Raw genomic sequence first — 12166 nt, forward strand, 5'->3', positions numbered from 1 at the left:
AAGGGGCTGCGTGGCGAGCTGTTTGGACCCTGACCACTTCTGAACCCCGGGGCCTGCCCGGAGGAGTAGGAGAAGGAGGAGAAGGAGCGCGGCGGGTCCTTTGGACTCACAGTGACTGCATTAGCGCTCCAGGCGGCTGCTCAGAGGAGAAGGCGAGTGGTGAGTTATTTGGTCTTAAAGTGACAGCTCCTGAACACAGGGGGGCTGCCTGGAGGAGAAGCGTGGTGGGACGCTTGGTCTTGAAGGACCACACCAGAGCTCCGGGCGGTGGCCCAGAGGACCCGTGCAGCGGGTCACGTGGATTCAGAGCCACTCAGAGGGACTGCTCCTGAACACCCGGGGGGTTATCTGGAGAAGGAGGAGGAACGGGCAGGGTCACTTCGACTCGGAGTGATTGATTGCCCCGGGCTACGGGTGGTTGGTGGGAGGAGGAGGCACGAAGTGAGTTTCTTGGACTCCTAGTGACCGCACCGGCATACTGGGCAGCTATCTGGAGGAAGAGGCCTGTGGCGGGTCTCTGGGACTCAGAGCGATTGTTCGGGGCCACAGGTGGCTGCTCAGAGGAGGGGCCACGCAGCCAGGCGATTAGGTGCAGAACAGGGTCCCAGGATCTAGGAGGCTTCTGGGTGGAAGAGCCACACAGAGACAGGCTTAGGGCGGAGCGAAGGTTCCAGGCCTATGGGCAAATTCTCTGAGGAGGGGCAGCCTAAGGAGATTCATCTGCGAAGGGTGAGGCTCCCAGGCCCAGGAGGTAGGGCCGGGCCCCTGGAAACTTTGCAGAGGAAAGCAGCCCAGCCCAGGCAGTAGATGTAAATTGAGGGGAACCTCTAGGAGGAAACTGACCAGCGAGACCTCCCCACCGGGTGAGTCTTCCCTGCTGGGTGAGGTTTCCCACAAGGACGGTAAAACCAGAGGCTCAGGCCCAAACAGGCCTTGCCTCAGCCCACAGCCTAGGTCCCCTTTGGATGACCATTGGTCAACAAGTGGAGGCACCTCTGCCCACTAGCAGGGAATATACCCCACCTGAAGGCCACTACTCCTAGAGAGGCAGCTTCCTTGTGGAGCACCGCATTATCAACCTCCTCCAAGACTTCAGCCTACTGAAGGCTAAGAGGGGATATATATAGAAATCTTCAGGGTCATTGTAAATCAACAGAGGAAATCTGCAATATCTCAGCGGTCCACTGATATCTGAACAACATGAGAAAACAAGGAAAGAAAATGCTGCAAACAAATCTAGATGTTACATCAATAAAACCCAATGACAGCATGGCAGAAGAAATGACAGAAAAGGAGTTCAGAATGTACATAATTAAAATGATCAGAGAAGCAAACGAGGAGATGAAAGAGCAAATGCAAGCATTGAATGATGAGATGAAAGAGCAAATGCAAGCATTGATTGATCGCACCAATCGACAGTTAAAAGAGCAAATACAGGAAGCAAAAGATCATTTCAATAAAGAGTTAGAGATATTGAAAAAAAACCAAACAGAAATCCTTGACATGAAGGAAACAATAAACCAAATTAAGAACTCCATAGAAAGCATATCCAATAGGATAGAACACCTGGAAGACAGAACCTCAGACATTGAAGACAAAATATTTAACCTTGAAAACAAAGCTGAACAAACAGAGAAGATGGTAAGAAATCATGAACAGAATCTACAAGAACTATGGGATATCATGAAAAGGCCAAATTTAAGAATTATTGGGATTGAGGAAGGCCTAGAGAAACAAGCCAAAGGAATGAACAACCTATTCAATGAAATAATATCAGAAAATTTCCCAAATCTGAAGAATGAAATGGAAAATCAAGTTCAAGAGGCTTACAGGACTCCAAATACACAAAATTACAACAGACCCACACCAAGGCACATTATAATGAAAATACCTAACATACAAAATAAAGACAGAATTTTAAAGGCTGTGAGAGAAAAGAACCAAATTACATTCAGGGGGAAACCAATACGCATATCAGCAGATTTTTCAATCCAGACCCTAAAAGCTAGAAGGGCCTGGAACAACATTTTTCAAGCCCTGAAAGAAAATGGATGCCAACCAAGAATCTTATACCCAGCAAAACTTACCTTCAAATTTGACGATGAAATAAAATCCTTCCATGATAAACAAAAGCTAAAAGAATTTACAAAAAGAAAGCCAGCATTACAGAACATTCTCAACAAAATATTCCATGAGGAAGAGATGAAAAACAAAGAAGCAAATCAGCAAAGGGAGGAATTATCCTAAAGGAATTGTCAAATAAAGGAGGAAACAAGTTGTGTCAAACAAATAAATAAACAAAATTTTAAAAATGAACCAAATGACCGGGAAACCAAATCATTTCTCTATAATAACCCTGAACGTTAATGGCCTGAATTCATCAATCAAAAGACATAGACTGGCAGACTGGATTAAAAAGAAAGATCCAACAATATGTTGCCTGCAAGAGACTCACCTCATAGAAAAAGATACCCATAGATTAAAGGTGAAAGGATGGGGAAAAACATACCATGCACATGGACTCAGCAAAAAAGCTGGAGTATCCATCCTCATTTCCGATAATGTGGACTTCAAGCCAAAGTTAGTCAGAAGGGATAAAGAAGGTTATTTCATACTGCTTAAGGGAAGCATAAATCAGCAAGATATAACAATCATAAACATCTATGCCCCAAACAGTGGCTCATCTATGTATGTCAAACAAATCCTTCTCAATTTCAGAAACCAAATAGACCACAACACAATAATACTAGGTGATTTTAACACGCCGCTCTCACCACTGGACAGATCTTCCAGACAAAAATTGAGCAAAGAAACCATAGATCTCAACAACACAATCAATAATTTAGACTTAACGGACATTTATAGAATATTCCATCCAACCAAGAGTGAATACACTTTCTTCTCAGCAGCACATGGATCCTTCTCTAAAATAGACCATATATTATGCCACAAAGCTAATGTTAGCAAATACAAGAAGATAGAGACACTAGCATGTATTCTATCAGATCATAATAGATTGAAGTTAGAAATAAATGAAAGAGTAAAACACAGAAACTATTCCAACATCTGGAGGTTAAACAATATGCTATTATATGATGAATGGATAACAGAAGATATTAAGAAGGAAATTAAAAAATTCTTAGAGGTAAATGAGAACAAAGAAACATCATATCAAAACCTCTGGGACACTATGAAAGCAGTACTTAGAGGGAAATTTATTTCATGGAGCGCATTTAATAAAAGAAGTAAAACTCAACAAATAAACAACCTAACACTACAGCTCAAAGCCTTAGAAAAAGAAGAACAGAACAGCACCAAAAGTAGTAGAAGACAGGAAATTGTTAAACTCAGAGCTGAAATCAATGAAATTGAAACAAAAGAAACAATACAAAAAATTGACAAAATAAATAGTTGGTTCTTCGAAAAAATAAACAAAATTGATAAACCTTTAGCCACACTAACAAAGAGAAGACGAGAGAAAACCCAAATCACTAAAATTCGGAATGAACAAGGAAATATCACTACAGACAGGATGGAAATACAAAACATAATTAGAAGCTATTTTGAAAATCTATACTCCAACAAAATAGAAAATTTCGAAGACATCAACAGGTTTCTAGAGACATATGAATTGCCTAAACTGAATGAGGAGGACATAAACAATTTAAATAGACCAATTTCAAGTACTGAAATAGAAGAAGTCATCAAAAGCCTACCAACAAAGAAAAGTCCGGGACCAGATGGGTTCTCAGCCGAGTTCTACAAAACCTTTAAGGAAGAGCTCATTCCAATACTTCTCAAAGTATTCCATAAAATAGAAGAGGAGGGAACCCTCCCAAACTCATTCTATGAAGCCAATATCACACTGATACCTAAACCAGACAGAGACTCATCAAGGAAAGAAAATTTCAGACCAATATCCTTAATGAACATCGACGCAAAAATTCTCAACAAAATTTTAGCAAATCGCATACAAAAACATATTAAAAAGATAGTGCACCATGATCAAGTGGGTTTCATCCCAGGGATGCAAGGTTGGTTCAACATCAGGAAATCAATAAACGTAATTCACCATATTAATAGACTTAAAGTCAAGAATCACATGATTATTTCAATAGACGCAGAAAAAGCATTTGATAAAATTCAGCACCCCTTCATGCTCAAAACACTAGAACAAATAGGGATAGTGGGAACATTCCTTAATATTGTAAAGGCCATTTATGCTAAGCCCATGGCTAATATCATTCTAAATGGTGAAAAGCTGAAAGCATTCCCCCTAAAAACTGGAACAAGGCAGGGATGCCCTCTTTCACCACTTCTATTCAACATCGTTCTTGAGACTCTGGCCAGAGCAATTAGACAAACCAAAGAAATTAAAGGGATACGAATTGGAAAAGAAGAACTCAAACTATCCCTGTTCGCTGATGACATGATTATATATTTAGAGGAACCGGGAAATTCCACCAGAAAACTCTTAGAACTCATAAGTGATTTCAGTAAAGTAGCAGGTTACAAGATCAATGCCCATAAATCCAACGCATTTTTATACATAAGTGATGAATCTTCAGAAAGAGAAATTAGGAAAACTACCCCATTCACAATAGCCTCGAAAAAAATAAAATACTTGGGAATCAATCTCACAAAAGAGGTGAAAGACCTCTACAATGAGAACTATACAACACTAAAGAAAGAAATTAAAGAACACCTTAGAAGATGGAAAGATCTTCCATGTTCTTGGATAGGAAGAATTAATATTGTCAAAATGGCCATACTACCTAAAGTGCTATACAAATTCAATGCAATTCCAATTAAAATCCCAATGACGTACCTTACAGAAATAGAGCAGGCAATTATGAAATTCATCTGGAAGAATAAGAAACCCAGAATAGCTAAAGCAATCCTTAGCAGGAAGAGTGAAACAGGGGGTATTGCAATACCAGATCTTCAACTCTACTACAAAGCAATAGTAACAAAAACGGCATGGTATTGGTACCAAAATAGAAAGGTAGATCAATGGTACAGAATAGAGGACACGGACACAAACCCAAATAAATACAATTTTCTCATACTAGACAAAGGGGCCAAAAATATGCAATGGAGAAAAGATAGCCTCTTCAACAAATGGTGCTGGGAGAATTGGAAATCCATATGCAACAGAATGAAACTAAACCCATATCTCTCACCATGCACGAAACTAAACTCAAAATGGATTAAGGACCTCGGAATCAGACCAGAGACCCTGCAGATTATAGAAGAAAAAGTAGGTCCAAATCTTCATCTTGTTGGTCTAGGACCAGACTTCCTTAACAGGACTCCCATAGCACAAGAAATAAAAGCTAGAATCAACCACTGGGATAGATTCAAACTAAAAAGCTTTCTCTCAGCAAAGGAAACTATCAGCAATGCGAAGAAAGAGCCTACAGAGTGGGAGAATATCTTTGCCAATCATACTTCAGATAGAGCACTAATCTCCAGAATCTATAAAGAACTCAAAAAACTCTACTCCAAGAATTCAAACAGTCCAGTCAACAAATGGGCTAAGGAAATGAATAGACACTTCACAGAAGAAGATCTACAAGCAATCAACAAACATATGGAAAAATGTTCAACATCTCTAGTAATAAGAGAAATGCAAATCAAAACCACCCTAAGGTTCCATCTCACCCCAATTAGAATGGCGATTATCAAGAATACGAGCAACAACAGGTGTTGGCGAGGATGTGGGGAGAAAGGTACACTCATACACTGCTGGTGGGGCTGCAAATTAGTGCAGCCGCTATGGAAAGCAGTGTGGAGATTCCTTAGAAAACTTGGAATGGAACCACCATTTGACCCAGCTATCCCACTCCTTGGCCTATACCCAAAGGACTTAAAATCTGCATACTACAGAAATACAGCCACATCAATGTTCATAGCTGCTCAATTCACAATAGCCAGACTGTGGAACCAACCTAGATGCCCTTCAATTGATGAGTGGATAAAGAAACTGTGGTATATATATACTATGGAATATTACTCAGCCATAAAGAATGATAAAATTATGACATTTGCAGGCAAATGGATGAAATTGGAGAATATCATGCTAAGTGAGATAAGCCAATCTCAAAAAGCCAAAGGACGAATGATATCGCTAATAAGTGGAGGTTGACACATAATGGGGGGGAGGGAAGGGTTAGAGTTAGGGTTAGGGAGGGGGGCAAGTATAGAGGAAGGAACTACTGTATAGAGGGTAAAGAGGGGTGGGAGGGGTGGGGGGAAGGGAAAAAAATAACAGAACGAATCAAGCAACATTGCTCTATGTAAATTTATGATTACACAAATGGTATGCCTTTACGCCATGTACAAACAGAGAAACAACATGTATCCCATTTGTTTACAATAAAAAAAAAAAAAAAAAAAAAAAAAAAAAAAAAAAAACAACAACAGAACCAACATCAAGTCAGCAAACTTGCCAATAATTCCTCACTACATTGGTCAGTATTCATATTTTCCCAACGTTTCATAATTGCTCCTATCTTTATTTTTTAATTGAGATAAAATTCACGTAAAATAAAATCTACCATTTCAAAGTAAAAAAAAAAAAAAAACAAAAAAAGAAGTCCTGATCTTTTCTAGCTTTTTCTTGTGGCCTCCAGTGATTGCAAACCCAGGCCCTTCCTGCAGTTGGAGGAAAATGAGCAGTGCCTCTGGCAAGAGGCCCACACTGCTCTTACCCTTAGCAGAGGGGCTGGGCACAGTGGCTCCCTCCTGGCCGGAATGCTGGGCCAGCACCTACCCACTCAGACCCATGTAAGGACCAAATTGCTGGGGCAGAAAGAAATAATTTAACAGATCATGAAGATTGCTTTGTTGTCATTGGCTAAAATGCTTCTTTCTGAGGTACTTCCATGGTAGCCTAAGATCTTAGGTCTCAGATGTTCCTCTCTCCAACTCATGGGCAGATAAATGGCACATACGCAAGGGTACTGGATGACAGGCTTCTAGTCCAAGTTGGAGCTGGAAGATACACCTTGCTACACTTTGGATTTTATATGGTCCCCAAAGGCCCATGTGCTAAAGACTCAGTCACAAGCTGGTGGTGCTATTGGGAGCTGGTGGAGTCTTTAGGAAGTGGGGACTAAGGTAGGAAGTTAGGTCATTGGGGTGTGCCCTAGAAGGGGTCATGGGACTCCAGTCACTTTCTGTCTATGTCTGTTTCCTGTCCACCATAAGGTTAGCAGTTTTACTCTACCACAGTCTACCTGCCATGACGTTCTGCCTTACCACAGAAGCAAAGCAATGGGCTAAGTCTCTATGAACTGAAATCTCTGAAACTGTGAGCCAAAAAAAAAACTTTTCTTTTTTTTAAGTTGACTATCTTAGATATGTCTTTACAGTAACAGAAAACTGCCTAACACATGTCTCTAAGGCAGTGAAGCATCACCTCATCCACCTGTTCTCTCCTTTTATTTCTTGCATGTAATTAAGTCACACAGCAAATGTAAACCTGAGCATACACAGTAGGTGACTGGTGGTCTGGTCATGTTCACTCTGGGCTGTGTTAGTCAGTTTTTCATCACTGAGACCCAAATACCTAACAAGAACAGCCTAGAGGAGGAAAAATTCACAATTTCAGAGCTTTAGTCCACGGTTGGCCAGTTCTGTCCCTCTAGGCCTGAGATAAGGCAGAACGTCATGGCCAAAGGGTGTGATGGAGGAAAACTGCTTACTCCGTGGAGGCCAAAAAGGTAGAAAGGAGAGAGAAAAAAGAAGAAGGAGGAAGAGGAGGAGGAGGAGGAGGGAGGAAGGAAGAGACCACAGGAAAGGTGAACCCTCCCAGGGCATACCCCCGTGACTCACCTCCTCCAGCCACACCCCACCTGCCTACAGATACCACCCAGTTTGTCCATTCAAACTAAGATGGGCTGATTAGGTCACAGCTCTCATATTCTAATCATTTCATCTCTGAATAGTTCTGCATGGGGGACACCTTATATCCAAACCACAACATCAGCTCAGAACGTAAATTCAAGTCATCAGGCCCAGGTGCCAGTAAATGTCAATTCCAGGGCAGAACCATTTGGCAATGACAAGACTGAGTTCCCTGAAGGGAAGAAGCCCCATATGGGATTCATTTCTTATTCTCCTACACAAAGAAACCTGAGGACACACCTCAGAGTCACACTGTGCTGCAGCTCTTCATCACTAAAGAGCAGAAGGAGGACAAAAAGCAGTTCTTGCCTGAAGTCCATTGATCCTTCTCTTATTTTGTCCCAACAAGTCCCAGGACATCCACCTCTCCTATCAGGGTCCTCACTATAATGAATATCCTGAAATGAAAAAAAAAAAAAAAAAACTGCAATTTTAAAAATTAGCCATGTTTAGTGACATGCACCTAGTCCTAACTCAAGGCTCAGGTGGGAGGATCACTTAAGCCCATGTTTTAGAGACCAACCTGGGCAGCACAAGGAGACCCCATTTCAAGAAATTAAATAAAGTTACCAAGGGACTGGGAGTATAGCTCTATGATAGAGCCCTTACCTAGCATGCAAGAGGCCCAGGGTTTATCTCCAGCACTGCAAAGTATAAGTAGATAGATAGATGACAGATAAAAGTCTCCAGCACCTTCTACATTTGGAGAGGAGAGCAGAATTAGCCAAGGGATAGAAAGCCTTTTTGCTCTGGGTAAAACCCCTGGTGGGAAATATGATGCTGAGCAGTGTTCACCCACTTCCCTGGTAGACTCAACACAGAGACTCAATGAAGTCACAGGCTTCTGACCCAGAAGCTCTGGAATAGTGGGCTGGGGGGAAAACTCTTCACTTAGAGAAACTCCAAACACACAAACTGTGTGTGTGTGTGTGTGTGTGTGTGTGTGTGTGTGTGAGAGAGAGAGAGAGAGAGAGAGAGAGAGAGAGAGAGAGAGAAAGAGAGAGAGAGAAGAGAGAGAGAGAAAAATGGGAAAGCCCCCCAGTATTTGGCCCCAAATGGGCTCAGTGAGACCCTGTGGTGTGTTCCTTTTCAAGATCATGACAGAGTGAAGGGACAGGGATTCTAGAAGGATGTGACTGCTTTCTTGGCATCTTGGGACCTCATCAGGCAGGGGAGGGTTTCACTAACAAGAAGACAATCCCCATTCCTTCTTCTCCTTCTCAACCAGGAAGACGCTGGGCTGGGACTGGAGCTGAGTATTTGGAAAGCTGGTTCAAGGGAAGAACTGCCCTCTCCCTAGGGGAAGAGCCGGTTTGCTCCAGACTCCAGCGTGCAGTGATGGCTAAGTGGGGGTGAATGGTGCCGCCTGTGGTAAGGAGATCAGATACCAATTGGAGGAGGAGAAGGTGTGATCCAACCTTGCCAGAGAAAGACAGAAGGCAGGATGTCACCCCTCACCAGCGGTTGTACAGTGAACAGCCTGATCAGAGTAGGATAGGATAGGCACGAAGATGGGACTCTGAATTAAGTAGTTCCTTGGGAGTCAAGCCATAAAAAGCCCTTGAAAACTAGGACTTCAGTCTCCTAAAATTTTCAGTCCTAAAATTTTCAGTAGAAAAGGAAAGGTAGAGGAAATACAGACAGTGGGATTTTGATGTTCTCCTCTACGAAATCGTTTATCTCCATTGTGTACTTCTCCCTGGTGATTGAATCTTGCCCCAATTAATTAGTATTTTTGCAGTAAGCCAACCAGTTCTTGGAAAGGAACAAAGAAACTGCGTGTGTATGTGTGTGTGTGTGTGTGTGTGTGTGTGTGTGTGTGTGTGTGTGTGTAACTGTGTACATGTTACCATTCCCTTTGGGCCACAAGGGGAGATACAAATTGACTAAACCACTCCTGGCTCCCTCAGGAGAAGCAGGGAGAGGGACATCAGCACAGGGCGGGTTGATGTGGACAGGAGGGGAGGGCAGGGGAGGGGCACAGTCATGTCTAATCCTCATTCAGAGGCAGAAAGTGAAAAACCAAAGAGAAGAAAGAAACAAAGAACAGATTTTCCATTTGGGCATGCAAGCAGTCACACTATGATTAATGATGCAATCAGACTGCAGAAGCTGCTCAGGTTTCTGTGCAAATGAAGAGAAAAATTTGAAAATGTGGCCAAAACCCAAGCCTCAAATGTCGGTGTAATCTGAGGAGCGTCTGCTCAGAATAGGAGGAAAATCAGCCCCTGGGGAGTAACTCAGGCAGCCTCCTCCCCCACCCAGGCTTAGCTCAATTGAGGGGCTTAGGACTCCCACCCAAGGGGCTCCAGGCAGGGGCAAGGGCGCAGCATTTGCTTCCATGATGAATGTGAGCCACGCCGGGACAGAATCACAGGCACATTGCTCTCACATCTCAGACATCAAAAGTCCTGGTCACCCTCATCACTACTTTGGAAGACAACAGAATGGAACAAACTACAGTGTGTTCCATAACATATAGTGAAGAAATTCATACTCCTGAACCCCAAATGTGCCTTTTAAATGTCTTGATAATGTATTTCAATGCACTGTCTTCTTTGATGAAGATTTTATTTGAGGAGTCATCCAAGGACTTCAACAAACCTCCAAAGAGGCAGGTGGCAACAAAAAAATAGCTGCAAAACCTGCCCAACTGTTCATGCACTGCCTTATTTCATCATCACGTCAGGGTGCTGAAGCCAGGTGTGAGCAGGCTGAGGCTCAGATCCTGTCCCCTACACCCCACCTTGTATCCCACAGCAGCTTCCCCATCACCCCCTATTCTCCCCACAGGGTGCACAGGAACCAGGTCAGCACAGAGCTGGCAAGTGTTTAGGCTGGGCTGGTGGCTTCAGTAATCTGAAAATCTGGCTGTTGACTCTGGAGCTGAGTCAAGGCTCTCATTTGCAACACAACTTCCATGTCTTACATTGGGGCAAGAACAAAATGAACAGTGTGTATTACAGGATGGAGTGAGAGGATAAGAGTGGGGGAGAGTGGGAGAGGAGAGAATGAGTAGCACAGTGACTGAGAAATGGGGAAGGAGAGGGAGAAAGAACGAGATGTGAGACAGAGAGGATGAGTGAGCCGGAGAAAAGTAGATTGAGAGAGTGAGAGGGAGAGAAGCAGTGTTCAGTTAGCTCAGGCTGCCATTGGTAGGCTCTGCCCCTTCCTTCCCGGGTACCCCAGGCTAATAACTGATAAGCCAAAGGAGATCAAGAGAGCGAGTGTTCAAATCTCTGGGCAGTTCCTATTTCATGAATTCTGAAACATTCCAAACAAAGCTTTTAAGAATTAGTGGATCTTTAGTAATGTCCTATGAGGGGTTTGCTGGTTCACACAGGAACTCAGCTCTGCTCTCTGCTTTTTCTCAGCCTCCCCAATAGACAGCTGGCTCTAGGGAGGCTAGGACTGCATCTGTTTTTTTGGGCTTCTGGTGGCTGATTGGGGTCTGCCATACCCTAGGAGCTTGGACAGTATTTCACCTGTGGGTATGGTGGTAGAGTAATTTTTTTAACGTCACCACAACCTCTCCCATCCCACATCCTCTTCTCCCATGTGATTATGGTACTCTTCCCTGAAGAAGGTAGGGGCCTATGTCCTGAATCAGGGAAGGTCAGTGACTACAGGGAAGTAATACTGTAACTTCCAAGTGGCAATCTGACTTCCACTCAACTCTCTTGGGTCCCAGCATCCATGCTTTGAGGAAGCCCAAACAAGCCACCTGCTGAGGTGACAATGAGTAGCCCTAGCTGAGGCCCAGCTAACAAATTGTATCGACCGCCAGACACAAGGGGTCACCAACCTGCAGATGATGAGCCCTAGCCTTCCCTGTTCCCCAGAGAGACCCCAGGCATCACAGAGCAGATAGGATTCCCCACTGTGATCTGTCTGAGCTCCTGACCCAGGTTTGGGGCGGGGGGGCTGTCATTCAGCGGGTGTAGGGGTATAAAATGGATAAGGGCATAGGCTCAGTCGTGAGAGGTGAGAATGCCAAGTGTATCAGCAGGACCAGAATCCCTGGTGTGGAAGGACTGCAGCTAACAGGAAATGGAAAGGAGGCCAGAGGTTCCTGGAGAGGGCAGCAACTGGGAGTGTCTGCCTGTGATCCACATGGCCAGGTACAAGATGGGAAGGGTAGTCCTGAGGAACAGGAACCTGGGAAAGCTGCAGGGCCAGGCCGAGCCCTGTGTCTTAGTCCTTTCAGGCCGCTGTAATGAAGACTGAGTGGCTTAAAAACAATAGGTATTTATTT

At 43.5% G+C, this 12166-nt stretch overlaps 1 long non-coding RNA gene across 1 annotated transcript in view; it reads right to left on the reverse strand.

Moving 5' to 3' along the window:
• The window catches only part of LOC306655872, a 125436-nt gene that overhangs the window by 68034 nt on the left and 45236 nt on the right, over positions 1-12166 (reverse strand). The window lies entirely within an intron of this gene.

Source organism: Sciurus vulgaris (assembly GCF_902686455.1).
Source record: "Sciurus vulgaris genome assembly, chromosome: 3".
Classification (NCBI taxonomy): Eukaryota; Metazoa; Chordata; class Mammalia; order Rodentia; family Sciuridae; genus Sciurus; species Sciurus vulgaris.